Consider the following 15,444-nt stretch of genomic DNA (forward strand, 5'->3'; position numbering starts at 1 on the left):
CAGTACAAAAATGGCTGTAAAATGTTAATTTGTGGGCGTAAATGATTTTGAGGTACAGGACAACAGGGAAATCATACCTGACTGTTGCAGTCCTGACTTTAGACGCCTTTTGATAAGCACCATGTAAAAATACTTAATTATAATTGTGGTGTAGTACATATTTCATTAAAGTGTGCCTTGTTGATAATTACATCAGATAGAAGGCACTGATCACAGCAGATCAGTTAATACTCCTAATCCCTGATGGCCACACATATATAGGAGTTTTGTGCCTTCCTCAAGGATTCTGGTTACATTCTGAGTTTTAGAAGTAATTTCTAACTATTTTGTTCTGTAATGAGGAGCATTGCTGAGTTCAAATAAAAAACCCCCACAACAAACACCACCACCACCCAAAATTATGAGATTACACCTACAAGAAATTACATTTTACTGACTTACATTTTCACTGTTGTTGGAAACAGGGTCTTCACTTCATGTCCTAAAATATGATATTGTCTTGGTAATTGATTAATGATTACCTGCTCCAGCCATGAGTTTCAGGCAGCACAGAGCAGATTGGTAATCTGAGGCATAGTTAAGGAAGGGTTTAAGGCTCCCTATCTGAGCTCAACACTTCCCTCCCAGCTAAGGCCACAAGTATACTTATCATCCCGGAGACTGGTTTTCTGGAGTTTGATTTATTGGGTCTAGTAAAGATCTGCTAAATCGAAAGCTGAGGACTCCCCCAGTCAGTGCTGGTACACCTCAGTCACAAGGAGTAAGGGAAACCAATAGAAGCATTTGCTGTCTATGGCCTCCTACTGTAAAGACATTCCTGAAGCCAAGCTTGGCAATGTTGACTACAACTACATTATTTACATAGCTGGAGTTACATACCTTAACACAGCTTTCGGGGTCTAATATAAACTCGGCCTAAGAAAGGCAGTAATTGTGAGGAGAATGGACCAAATAATTTCTTATGGTAATTGCTTCTTAGTTAGACTTGCCCTGAATAGGAAAGTGTTAAAATTCAATATCTTGACAATGATTGAAAAAAAGCCACAACGTGTTTAATGTACAATGATATGTATTTATTTCTGTAATGAAAAGGTGGGGAATACAAAATTATATGGCACCATCAATCTGCAGACACGCTACTGTATCTCCAGGCAAATTAGTTGGAGCTAATTTGGATCTGTGATACGGATATGACAAAGCCAGAAGAAAACTGAAACAGCTTTAAATAAACACATAATGCTATTATTGTGCTAGAAAGCATATTACTTTGTTATAGTTAAGGTGCAGAAGCACCATGTGAAGGGCTAAAGGTGAAGTCACTAGACAAAGGAGCTGGAGCAGAGAGAGAGAGATGGCTTAGAAACAAATAGCAGAAATGATGCATTTCCTGAAGTGACTAGTCAGATTTCTGGTCCTCAGTAGGTGAAGGACTGACAGTGTATCAGCATGATTGTTCAGAGAGCTACATGTTGTCATTTGGGACGTGACAGGAGTTAGGCTATTAGCAGAGCCGCAAAGTGACTGAGGCATTGGGGTAATAGATACAGATCTCAGCTGTACTCAGGATCAAATGAGAGATAAATGAGATTCTGTTATGCTTAACCCATTTTCCAGGATACACGCTCCGTTCAAGTTTGACCTGCTCTCTTTGATGAAAAGGCGGCTGTGTTTCTTCATCACAATACGCCTGTACTCACCATATGTCTGACTCAGACTCCCAAGAAGAAGAAAACATTTAATACAATTCTGCCAGGCAGCCCAGACCCAGTGCTCGCAAAAGGGATTTGCAATGTATTAGCTCTGCACTTTCTGAAGGGCTGACAGCAGAGTAGTGTCTTCTATAAATATGTTATACGTGGGCAAATATAAACAGCCCGAAGCGATGTTAACATTTAATAGATGCAAAAGGAATCCATTATTTCTTAGGACCAAAGCTGAGTTGTTAATTTTATAATCAGGGTGAACAAATGGTCTCAAGTTGATCCTATCCTGAGCATCTGAAGAATATTAGTGAATAAAAGATGTTCCTGTAAAAGGAGACTTTCCTTCCCTTGTGGTGTTTATCTACCTATTTTATAACCACGTGCCACATATGAAAGTAGCTCTTTGAAATACAGGCAGTCCCCGGGTTACGTACAAGATAGGGACTGTAGGTTTGTTCTTAAGTTGAATCTGTATGTAAGTCGGAACTGGCATCCAGATTCAGCCGCTGCTGAAACTGATCAGTTTCAACACCGGCTGAATCTGGACACCAGTTCTGACTTACATACAGATTCAGCTTAAGAACCCCAGGCATCCCCAAGTCAGCTGCTGCTGAGACTGATCAGCAGCTGATTCCAGGAAGCCCGGGGCAGAGGAACTCTGCCTCGGGCTTCCTGTAGTCAGCCGCTAGTCAGTTTCAGCAGCGGCTAACTTGGGGACGCCTGGGACAGAGCAGCTTGGGTGCTGCTGGGTTGGTCCAGTAGTGCGGCCGCTCCTCGGCGCTACTGGACCAACCCAGCAGCACCCGAGCTGCTCTGCCCCAGGCGTCCTGATTCAGCCACTGCTGAAACTGATCAGCAGCGGCTGAATCAGGACTCCTGGGGCAGAGCAGCTGGGGTGCTGCCGGGTTGGTCCAGTAGCGCCAAGGAGCGGTGCTGCGGGACCAACCGGCAATGCCCCACCTGCTCTACCACAGGCCCCGGCGTCCAGATGAGCTGGAAGCGCCGCGGGTCCGGCCCCGGGTCCTCCGCTGCTTTGCTCCCTGTCTCCCTGGTCTGCTGGCTCCCCCAGCAGACCAGGGAGATGGAGAGCAGCTTTTCTCGCCCAAGAGGAGGCGGGCAGCGGGACCAGGCATCCCGCCGCTCCAGTCCTCCGGGGCGAGAAAATCCCCGTTCGTAACTGCGGATCAGGCATAAGTCGGATCCGCGTAACTTGGAGACTGCCTGTAGTGTCAAACAACGTAAGGGCAGAAAACCAGGCTTTAGTCACATTGTAATGTCTGGATTATCCCCAAGAATCAAAAACATTAATAAGATCACAATTGTAACCCAGGTGCCTAATGGAGAGATATCTTTTTAAGACATCTATTGGAGGGAGATAAGATTGTGTCTGGGTCATTGTTGCCAGGCAGATGAACAATTAGCACTCCACATCCAGGCCTTTATGGAATTAGGTCTGATCATTTTTTGGTACATTCAATAGGCTCCCTGTTGCTGGACTCGGACTCCATGAGGGCAAGGACTCAGGGCAGCTGCTTCTCAAAGTGTCCTTTGTGGGTTGGGAGAAACTGAACCCCATAGCAGAAAGCAGACTGTTGTCCCTAACTCTGAAGCATTTTGCATCAGGTTAGTGATCTACTCCTTCAACAGGGAAGCCTGTCTGTGCTGATTATAGAAAAAGGGTGACTGGAGGGGAAACTCATTTCTGTTATTTTAGTTATTACTTAAATGTGGTTTAATTTCTAGCCAAACTGGTTTAGTTAAATTGGCTCAACTTGTGTGATTCACTGATTTTTTTCTAATTTAAATGTGATAAGGGGAAAGTCATTTATTTTGGTCCTCATTACTCCGTATTTCTCTTATAACTGGGATTTTTAAAACTCTACATATTTAATGGTGTGGTAATTCATTGGTTATCTGACTAGCTTAACTGAGTGATTTCAGCAGAGGGTGCTTTACTATGTGAGTTAGGCCCTGGAGATATAAATTCTAGCTCATCCAAAAGTAACCACATACCCCAAGAATTCAAGTTCTATGAATTGTATGGAGGATGTTACTATACAAGCCAATACTATCAAACGAAAGCATACAGGGACCGGCTGGCAGAAGCAGGGCTGGCCGGGGAGACGAGATCAGTGGGGCTGGCCAGAGGAGACCATGGTGGTGGTGGTGGGGAACCAACTGGCAGAAGCAGGGCTTGCCAGGAGCAGTGGAGCTCACCAGAGGAGATTGCGGGGGGAGGGGGGAAAGGGAACTGGCTGGCGGGGGCAGTAAGGCTGTCTGGGGGAGATCGTGGGGCTGGCTGGGGAACCAGCTGGCAGAAGCAGGGGTGGCAGGGGCAGCAGGGCTTGCCAGGAGAGAATCGGGCGGTGGGGACAGCAGGACTGGCCCGGGGAGGGGGGGAGGGAGAGGAGGAGGAGAGAATCGGCCACCGGGACAGTTCAGGGCACACACAGATCCTGAATAAAAATGTAAAAGCAGTGCCTTTTAAATATCCCCACTGCTGACAGTGAGGTTTAAAGGCACTACAATGTGTCAGAATGGAGAGAACCTGGTGCATTCACCATTTGGAATGAAAATATGGATAAAAAAATTCCAAAGATGGTGTCAGCTTTCTGAAAATAAATGAGCCCCTTTTCAATACACGATGTGGTGGTGCAGGGTTTTATTGGATTACAGTCCATTTTTCCAATTAATATTCCCTTAACTTGCTGGTAAGAATGTTGTAGGTGGCTGTATCAAAAGCTTTGCTAAAGCTGGCCCTGGGGTCTTTGAGAGGACCAAAACCAACATATCTGCATATTCATCATTTGCATAATGAATATGCAAATGGATGTTACCGGTCCTCCGAAAGCTCGTGAATGGATTTACTGGTCCCCATGTAAAAAAGTTCGGGAACCCGTGGTCTACACTACAGAATAAGGTCAAATTAAGATATGCAACTTCAGTTACATTAATTGTGTAGCTGAAGTCGAAGTACCTTAACTCAACTTTTGGTGCTGTCCACACTGTAGGAAGTTGAAAGGAGCTCACTCTCCCTTCTACTTCTCTTACTCCTCATTGAAGCAGGACTACTGTCATTGACTAGAGTGCCCCTCAGTTCAAATTAGTGTGTCTTCACTAGAACCGCCAACTTGAACCCTGGAAGATCGACAGCAGCAGCTTCAATCTTCTCTCTAGGGTAGGCATACCCAGAGAGAAACTGTCCAAGATGATTTAGTAAGGTATGTCCCCTTTGCTCAGCCCCTGAAAGAACAATTTAAATGTTTTTAGAGATATTTCAGAATTTTCTTCTGTTTTCCCCTAAAGCACAAAATTAAGTCCCAATGGCTGCTAAAATGAGAAATTCACAAGCTGGGAAGACAGAAAGTTCAGCTCATAAAACTATTATGCATAATTTACATGGATGTTCTGCTGAGCTTACTTGGGAATTGCACAGAAGAAAAATTAATTACACAGTTTTAATATTCATTAAACCTTTCCTCCCGAGTGACAGTTGTGACTTCAGTATTACATTCTTAAAGATTAGATAATTGTTATGTATTGTAGCTAAAATACATCTTTGATATCCTATCCTATTCCTAACCAAGTCCAACTTAGGTTACGGGTTGGACATTATGATGCAAGAACAGGGATAAAAAACAGGGAATTAAAGAAGCTGGGGCTGGCTCCAGAGTTCTCTCTTGAGGTTGGGGGAAACAAGCTCTTTCCTCTGTCTCATATCTGCTTTGCTTCATCTATTCTGTCAGTCTTGCTTCTAAGTTTCCATAGTCTATCTGGCACCCAGGTCCCTCCAGCAGAGGGAGGCAGGTCCTTCCATGGTCAGCCTTTGGGAAGAGGATCACGTGAGTATGGTATCATGTTAGATAACTAGATCTGTATGCTTAAATAAATACAATTTGATGACTTAGAGGAAATTCAGTTAATCTGTATACTCAGTGTTATATGCTTTGTTCTGCTTGTTATTTTAACACCTGTTATAATAAAGCTTATTATACCCTCACTGAGTGTGACTGTAGTTCTGCACCCCCAGGTCCTCCAGAGGTAGAGCTGTATTGTTCTACCAATTTGTAACCTGGGAATCGGAGGAAAAACCTTGAAACTTCGTAGTCAGATTGGCAAGCCTACCCACATAAATTTCACTATAAATCCTTCTCAGGCTATAGTATTGTATATAACACCAGAAGAGGAAAATAAAGCATCCCGTCTTCAAGACTGTCCAACTCCAGGCTCTGGGCCTGTGCATGGCAGGAGATGAATGCACCATATTCTACCTACTTTCCGAAGCAGTTACACCAGCAATTGTGGAGTGAGTACTGAGGGTCCCCTTGCTGATACCTTTACATGTCTGAAGGAAAGAGAGGAGCCCAGCAGTTCCTAGAGGGAAGGGGCTTTATGTCATTGCCCCTGCATCTCTGGAAAGTGAGATGAACTATGTCACTGCCATTCCAAAAGTGGGTAGCAGCAGTATTCCCTGTAAGCTGTTTGCTTGAGTGAATACTCAGGAGAGAGTCAAATGTCACCCAGTTGATTGGTAGAGCACCTGTAGCCAAGTTTGTTTTATTTCTACTGGTGGTGCACATTCACACATGCCTTGAGGCACATAAAAACTTTATTTCACACATGGATGGAAGTGATTAGAGGAAACATTGGCATCACCACTACAGAGGTCTCATGTTGCAGTTTGTCTAAGGCCCTGGATTGTTTTAATCCAGTTCTCAGTCAACCAAATGAAAAAAACATCTCTCCCTTTTCTATTTCTCTTTGTTAGGTATTATTGTGATTAAAGAACATTATCCACCTCTATATGGAGTGAAATCTGATGTAGGGTAATTTGTAAACATACCATTTATGTAAGAGTCTCTAGTCACTCCTATCTGAATAATAAAGGAAACACCTACTAGTGTACCCCCTATATCAAATGATTCACTAGAGATTTAGGCACTGATCCTCCAAAAACTCATGCATTTGTACAGCTTTAGTCACATCAATAGTCCCATTGATTTCAATTCTTGAAAACTGTAAATCAAGAGTTGTAGTGGGTGGAAAAAAATCTTTAACAAGGCTTAAAAAAAGAAAAAGGAATGAACATCGCTATTAGGAAGCACTTACTGTTTCAGGGGTTGGAAGGATGTTCTTATATTCAGGAGCTCAAGGTTCAATTTCAACCATAATCTTCCTGTGTAGCCTCGTAAACATAACAATCTTTCTGTGTGTCAATTCTCCACTTGAAAACGGAGATAATAATCCAGCCTTTTTTCACCTTGTCTGTTCAGACTGAAAGCTATTTTAAAAACAATTAGAGTCTTACTATAATTTATACTAAATTTACATTCATTAGTAGAGCAGAAAAAGATCTAAATGAAGCAAATATCAAAATTTTTGTAACTTCAACTTTTTTTGTCCTGAATTGTGGCATATGTTAATCATTTTTTTGGCAGAATCAATTTAAAAAAATCTGTTTTAAAATAAAACATTCAGTAATTTCCAAAATAGTTCAGCATTGAAATACATTTCCTTATAGGCCACCTTGTAGTAGGGATACCAGTTGCCTGTTTCTCCCTATGGTCCAGCCTAGATTATGTAATATCTGCAGTCACGTGTCTCCCATGAGGCACCATGACAGCGAAGCCAAAGAGACACTGCATTGTATCATGGGAGAAGTAGTCTAGCCCTCAGGAAAGAATGGAAGCAAGAGATACTGGAAATGCAATTCTCCTCAGGTCCATGCATCAATGAATCCATTGAAGAATGAGGATAGTCAAAATACTGACTCAGTCATCATTCAGTGAGCATTGTTCATCCTATGTATGGGATGAGGTGGGGGTGTGAGTATTGTAAAAAACATAATATAGTCTTTCAGAGGATAAAAACAGAGTTTTAAAAGTTTTCAGATCCCACTAAAGAGAAGAAAAAAAAGTCTCCTGGCCTTGAAAACCAAACAAGAGTCATTTCTCCATTCTCTACACTAATTCAATCACCCAGAACTTAATCAAACATACACAGTAAGAGTTTACACTGCCTTCAGTGGGAAACTAATTAGGTCCATATACAGCAATACCTGTTTCAAGGCATAAAAATACTGAGTCAGACTCCCCAAATCATAGCAACATTTCCAAGTGTAAATCTTGGGAGAGGTTTACAGTACAGGATTTCCCTTCATCAACACACACAAGGGGTCTTACAAGGACTAGAGGTTTCAAGATTCTGTGTCTCCACCTGGCCCCTGTGATCTCAGTGTAACAGAAGATATGACCTACATTATCTACATAGCTGCTTAGAGGCTCAAGTACCTCACAAGCTAATATTGACCAAGTGCTTGTTTTCCACTGACCTTCTGGTCAATGAGCACTTAAGAAACTTGTCATTAAATAAGGGAACAATACTGAACAAAGTAGTTATTAGGTAGCGGTTAACAAATACAATTCTGCCTCTATAAAAATAAGAAACCTTGCGTTTTAAAGCTGTGCTATAGTACAACTCCTCTACCAGTTTGAAATGAGTATTTCTATTACAAGATAGTATATCACACAAGCTTTGGCAGAGATAATATTGTGTGCATGTATTGTACTTAGCAAGAGTGGCTCTGATCCTGGTTAGAGACTCTACATGTTCATTCAATTCATGTGAATGATAATTAATATATTTGCTTTTTCCCCCTCAAGTTATTGACCTAATACAATATTTTTGAGCATTTAAGTCAATGTTTAAGAGTTTCAGAAGATTTTTTTTTTCTTTTTTTCCAGTTCCAAACATTAGCCCTGGATTTGTTAAATAAGCCTAAAATTCTCAGATCAACTTAATGAGTTAAACAAATTGCTGGCAAAAATTGAAGCAATTTATCCCATTGCTAAATATTAATCAGCAATAATTCACCCACTGAATTCTCCAGTAGATGTGAAGCAGCCACTTTTCTGTAGTTACAAAGGTAGGATTGCTTCAGCTTGTTACCTCTACTAGCAGGAAATAAAAGTGATCCATCATGCTCAATTGAGAATAAATACAATAGCAAATGCAAATAATTAAGGAGTACCCTGGCATGTGGATGCCTATTCAACACTTATTTGAACTAACCCAAGCATCAGAGGCCCATATATTGAAACTTAACTGTGGCAATGTAATCAATAGATTACATCACATGAATTCAAAAGGAAAAGGAGGAAAAAGAGTTATTCAGAAAGTGAAATATCACAAGATTTAATTATAACAAACACCCTAAAATATGGATATTATAGCTATCTAAACCTATCTTCCTGCAAAGTCACACACCATTACAAATATTTGCTACTCCCATTCTGGCCAGATACAGTATTTTCAGAACAGCTTTCCTACATTCCTATTGTTATATACACTTCTAGGCCTGACAATCACCAGGAAAAAGAATAACAACAATGTAAAGCTCTGAACATAGCTTTGTACTAAACTATACTTCCCCACAAATAATTCTAAGAAGCTATAGACTCATTTCTGAGTCTACCTAGTCTCTCAAGAAATTATTGACTAATTAGCACCTAAATCCTTTAAATGGGTGCAGAGATCAAGTCATAATTTATCCCTGAGTGGGTTAACATGGGCCAAAAGGGGTGAATTAACCTTATCTGCTGCACCTGAAGGGGAGCCAGGTATAGATAAGGCCAAACTCAACAGAAAACCCTAACTGGGAGGAACTGAGGTAGGATTATAAAAGCAGGAAATTAAAGTAGTTAATTTCTACCTGGCCTAAGACAGTGAATCAGCAGTGAGGAGGGTCCTTTACAATAGTGGGAGAAGAACGATTATTTCCCCCTGAAAAAAGGAGAAAGTGAGCACTGTTTGATCAAAAGAAAAGAAAAAATAGAGTTGCCCTGTGAGACAGATTTTTTTTCTTTTCTTCCAGGGAAGCCCCAAGGCTATATCTACACTGGTGTGATCTTGTGCAAAAACTCTTTAGCGCAAGATTTCTTAGAATCATAGAATTATAGGACTGGAAGGGACCTCGAGAGGTCATCGAGTCCAGCCCTCCGCCCTCAAGGCAGGACCAAGCTCCGTCTACACCATCCCTGACAGATGTCTATCTAACCTGTTCTTAAATATCTCCAGAGAGGGAGATTCCACCACCTCCCTTGGCAATTTATTCCAATATTTGACCACCCTGACAGGAATTTTTTCCTAATGTCCAATCTAAACCTCCCCTGCTGCACTTTAAGCCCATTACTCCTTGTCCTGTCCTCAGAAACCAAGAGGAACAAATATTCTCCTTCCTCCTTGTGACACCCTTTTAGATATTTGAAAACCGCTATCATGTCCCCCCTTAATCTTCTTTTTTCCAAACTAAACAAGCCCAGTTCATGAAGCCTGGCTTCATAGGTCATATTCTCTAGACCTTTAATCATTCTTGTCGCTCTTCTCTGTACCCTTTCCAGTTTCTCCACATCTTTCTTGAAATGTGGCACCCAGAACTGGACACAGTATTCCAGCTGAGGCCTAACTAGTGCAGAGTAGAGCGGCAGAATGACTTCACGAGTTTTGCTTACAACACACCTGTTGATACAACCTAGGACCATATTTGCTTTTTTTGCAACAGCATCACACTGTTGACTCATATTCAACTTGTGGTTCACTATGACCCCTAGATACCTTTCCGCCATGCTCCTTCCTAGACAGTCGCTTCCCATCTTGTATGTATGGAACTGATTGTTCCTTCCTAAGTGGAGCACTTTGCATTTCTCTTTATTAAACTTCATCCTGTTTACCTCTGACCATTTCTCTAACTTGCTAAGGTCATTTTGAATTATGTCCCTATCCTCCAAAGAAGTTGCAACCCTACCCAGTTTGGTATCATCTGCAAACTTAATAAGCGTACTCTCTATCCCAATATCTACATCATTGATGAAGATATTGAACAGTACGGGTCCCAAAACAGACCCTTGCGGAACTCCACTTGTTATCCCTTTCCAGCAGGATTTAGCACCGTTAACAACTCTCTGACTATGGTTATCCAGCCAATTATGCACCCACCTTATCGTGGCCCTATCTAAGTTATATTTGCCTACTTTATCAATAAGAATATCATGCGAGACCGTATCAAATGCCTTACTAAAGTCTAGGTATATGACATCCACCGCTTCTTCCTTATCCACAAGGCTCATTATCCTATCAAAGAAAGCTATCAGATTAGTTTGGCATGACTTGTTCTTCACAAACCCATGCTGGCTATTCCCTATCACTTTATTACCTTCCAAGTGTTTGCATATGATTTCCTTAATTACCTGCTCCATTATCTTCCCTGGGACAGACGTTAAACTGACGGTCTGTAGTTTCCTGGGTTGTTCGTATTCCCCTTTTTATAGATGGGCACAATATTTGCCCTTTTCCAGTTTTCTGGAATCTCCCCTGTCTTCCATGATTTTTCAAAGATCATAGCTAAAGGCTCAGATACCTCCTCTATCAGCTCCTTGAGTATCCTGGGATGCATTTCATCAGGACCTGGTGACTTGCTGACATCTAACTTTCCTAAGTGATTTTTAACTTGTTCTTTGTGTATCCTATCTTCTAAACTTACCCTTGCGTTAAAGTAGTTGTGCAAGAGAGCATCTACGCTGCCATGTGCTTTTGCGCAAGAGCATCCCTACCAGTGTAGTTGCTCCCTTGCGCAAGAAAGCTCTGATGGCCATTTTAACCATAGGGCTTTCTTGCACAAGATATTTATGTTGCCTGTCTACACTGGCCTTTTGTGCAAGAGGGCTTATTCCTGAGCAGGAGTGTCAGAGTTCTAGTGTAAGAAGCCCTGATTTCATACATTAGAATGTCAGTGTATTTGTGCAAGAACACATGGTCAGGGTAGACAGGCAGCAAGTTTTTGCCCAAGAGCAGCCACTTTTGCGCAAGATCGCGCCAGTGTAGACACAGCCTAAGAGTTTCTGCTCTGCTTTATGTAGGTAGGAAAATGATTAAAGGGGATCCAGGCACTATTTTTACAGGCCCTGGATATCCCATAGAGACTGTGGGAAGAGCAGTTCTATCTACAGGGATATTTGGTGAAGCTGGTTACAGAGCAGCAGTATTTATGTAGGATCCTGCAGGAAGAATCTCTGTATGCTCTGCTAGTTTAGGGCAGGAGAAGAGGTTTTGAAGCTACAGACTGTGTTATGCCTGTTAGCAAAAGGAACATCTGACAAGGGTACCTCCACTCACATAGTGATTTAAAAAAAAAAGGCTTGCCCTGGAATAAGCAACACGGGAGAATACAAAGGCCTCCAATCTGTTGTGAGAGCAAAGTGGAAGGTGCCTGGCTTTTCTTTTGGGATCTGTGATATAAGGATGCATTGCCTCACAAGGAGGTGAACAGGGAATGGACAGGGCTCTAAGTAAAGAACAAAAAGCAGAGTCTATGACAAAGTAGTAGTAGGAGAGGTGGGCAGGGCTGCAATGATGGAAAGTGGGCAGGAACTAGAAAGGGAAGAGGTTCCTGTGAAGAAATCTGAGAAGGCTCTTGCAAAGAAACCTGAGATACAGGGCTAAATGAAGAGACTAATCTGCTTACTGTTGGAACCTGGAGGGAAAGGCTGCTGGGGGTTTCCATGGAATGAGTCATGGGGTTATAGCTGAAGTTAGTACTTGCACTGCAGGCCTTGCAAGTAGTCAGCGGCCTATGGATTTCAATAGCAGGAGTACTAGGGATGCCACAGAAAAGAGGGCAGATTGCTTCTCTCAGTAGTTGATCATGAGGTGTGAAATGACTTGCCAGTCCAACTCCTGAGCAGTAATCCCAAGCCCTGGACAAGTTAAAGGGGGCCAGAAAAAGGCCATTAACCTTCTTTACAGTCCCTGGAGATGAGTCAGATCTGGGTAAAGTCTAACTGCAGGCAAAGCTTAACTGAGAAAAGAGATGAGCTAGGATTATAAAACCAGGAAGTGCAATCAGCAGGGGGCTGTAGGAAAGAGGCCTGCAGACCCTCTGAAGAGAGTAAAGGAATTGATCAGGAACAACAATGAAGTCCAGGGACAGCACAAGACCTAGGATCCTGCCCTGTATAAGGAAGGGGTGGTGTAGGCAGAGAGCTCCAATGGCAAACCCATATAGAGATCAGGTGAAGAAGTATGTGGGGGGAGAGGAAGACCAATATTGTAAAGGCTCCAGGTAGGCCTTCTTGTGTCTGGGTTTGGGAATCCACTTTTACACCATGCAATATATAGTAGATTTTTTAAAAAATCATACTTTGTATTTAAATATAAAGTTTCAACATACAGATAAATTTACAAGCAGAAATTCAGTAAAGATGAGACATTCAATACATACATCAAATAAATACAAATCACTGGGAGCAGAAAAGAAAAAAGTGATTCTCCTAGCAAACCGACTGATCTAAAAGAAACCACTAAACAGGCCATTCTATTCACTTGCTTCCAGATGGGTAAATCAATGGACCTCTTGCCAATGTATTCCAGATGAAGATCTGGCTCTCCAATTCTGGAGTGAGATCATTACTGACAGATCAGAGAAGGAACACAGCTGTTTAGAAAAAAGAATCCAAGGAAGAAAAACTGTCAGAGGACTTGAGAGAAACTACATTTGACTTTTTTCCTCGGGTGTTTATTTCATGTTTTGAAAATGCGTTATGCAGCAAACACAAACATCATGGTGGCTGAAGCAATCTTGTTAGCCCAAAAGACTTCAGTGGCTTGTGCTATGTGAAATGGGGATAGCTTCAAGTGCAGCTGAAATGCATGCATGAAATACATCTGGGCAGAGGAGGCACCCTGTGTTTTCATTTAAGACTTTTGTAAAGATCAAATTTAAGTCTTATTCAGACAGATTCTGAAATTGATATTAGAAAGATATAAACCTCCCAAAATAGGTCAGCAATATGTAACAGAACTTAGTGAGCAAGGCATCCAGGACTGTATATCACAACTTAGTAAGTATGGCAATGCCAAAAGGTCTGTAGAACTTGCCGAAAGGATTTATGCTGTTTGAGAAGAAGCTATACCGTTGTGGTGGTACTTGGTTTTCTGAGTGCCAAACAAGAAGAAAGCAGATGGAAAAGCTTTAAGAAATATGAGGCAAAATAACCACTTGAGTGCACCCTTTCCAAAGAGATATGGACAAGATATTTTTAAAGATGCCTCGGTAGGCTCCTAAGTCCCTAATTAGGAGCCTTAATAAGTGGCTTAACTTTCAAAAGTATTTGAGCTCCCAGCAGTTTAGCTTGGTACAAATGCATACATCCGGAGCAATGAGGTCACAATCCCAACTGAGTCTTTTGGGTGATACCACAATGGAAAAATATAGTATATTTTTGCCTGCTTGGGCTACAGCACTAATCATCCTCCTTAGCTGTCTGTTCTGTCCTTGGACTACATATTTTGTGCAGCTGCTGTCACTTTTATTGGTAGGAAGATCTTGCATAGTGTTAAACTCTTTTTCTCTCTCTTTTAAGGAAGAATCTATATATTGTCTGCTTCTGTACCTTCCTCCAATATGCATCACAAAGGATGATGATGGTAATCTGTAGATATTTATTCATGCCAAAATCCATCTGCTTTTGGATAGCTAGGAATTTCTGTGTAAAAATGTGTTGCTGGTGATCTATCTGTGGTGGGTGGAAAGTCACAATGGAGTGTGAGGACAGAATTGGAAAGCACAAAGACTTGCAGTGCAGTGTCTGGAGCAGGAGCATAGAGCACAGCAGAAAGACCTGTTTGACAAGCCTGTGCTTATGATTGCAAGAGGATAGGCTCCAGCTGCACCCCTGAGTTCCCTCTGTGGCACCATGTGCTGCAGATCAGAAACACTACAGAATATTGAAGGGTTGGTTGGCCCATGCAATTGGGACATAGTAATTAGGGCAAAATGGACCCCTCATCCCCCCACCACCACCCTTGCTGGCTTCCATCCCCTCCAGTGGTGTGAAGCGCACACTGGGTATGTCTAGACTACATGGCTCTGCCATTTCACGAGGCATAAGGGATCAGTTGGCAAAGGCTTTCCTCATCGACCGATCCCTGTCTTGACTGCCACGTTGTGCCAACAATCAGCTGAACCAGCACAGCGCGGCGGCAATTTTTATTTTAATGAAGTGGTGGATATTTAAATCCCCGCTTCATTGACTATGTTGGGAGTCTAATTTATATGCCTCTGCTGGCAGAGGCATGTAGTCTAGACATATCCTAAGGCTGTGTCTACACTGGCCACTTATTCCGGAAAATTTGCCACTTTTCTGGAATAACTTGCCAGCTGTCTACACTGGCCCCTTGAATTTCCGGAAAAGCACTGACGATCTACTGTAAAATCATCAGTGCTTTTCTGGAAAAACTATGCTGCTCCCATTCGGGCAAAAGTCCTTTTCCGGAAAACTGTTCTGGAAAAGGGCCAGTGTAGACAGCACAGATTTCTTTTCCGCAAAAAAGTCATTTGCGAAAATGACAATCGGGGCTTTTTGGCGGAAAAGCGCGTCTACATTGGCATGGACGCTTTTCCGGAAAAAGTGCTTTTCCGGAAAAGCATCCTGCCAATGTAGACGCGCTTTTTCTGGAAATACTTATAACGGAAAACTGTTCCGTTTTACGCATTTCCGGAAAATCATGCCAGTGTAGACGTAGCCCTTATGTTTAATTAAGGGAAAGAAGAAGGGGATCCAAGGGACATGTGACATTAGGGAATTTATTTGCTGGTATTGTTTGCACTTTTCACCGGGGCGGATATAGGGCAGGGCGAGCGGGGCGGCCGCCCTGGGCCCCGCGCTTCAAGAAGCCTCGCACATGC

At 42.2% G+C, this 15,444-nt stretch overlaps 1 long non-coding RNA gene across 7 annotated transcripts in view; it reads right to left on the reverse strand.

Annotated features, from left to right (window-relative positions):
- LOC142827856 (uncharacterized) overlaps positions 1-15,444 on the reverse strand; it is a 112,023-nt gene that overhangs the window by 25,904 nt on the left and 70,675 nt on the right. For 3 of the 7 annotated variants that reach the window (XR_012902636.1, XR_012902632.1, XR_012902634.1), the window contains exons 3-5: positions 6,813-6,984; positions 880-990; positions 442-481 (exon numbers count right to left, since the gene is read on the reverse strand). This is a non-coding gene — a long non-coding RNA (uncharacterized LOC142827856). The remainder of the gene's footprint in view (positions 1-441; positions 482-879; positions 991-6,812; positions 6,985-15,444) is intronic. The other 4 variants (XR_012902633.1, XR_012902635.1, XR_012902637.1 and 1 more) reach the window with 2 other exon arrangements.

This window comes from Pelodiscus sinensis, chromosome 3 (genome assembly GCF_049634645.1).
Source record: "Pelodiscus sinensis isolate JC-2024 chromosome 3, ASM4963464v1, whole genome shotgun sequence".
NCBI lineage: Eukaryota > Metazoa > Chordata > Testudines > Trionychidae > Pelodiscus > Pelodiscus sinensis.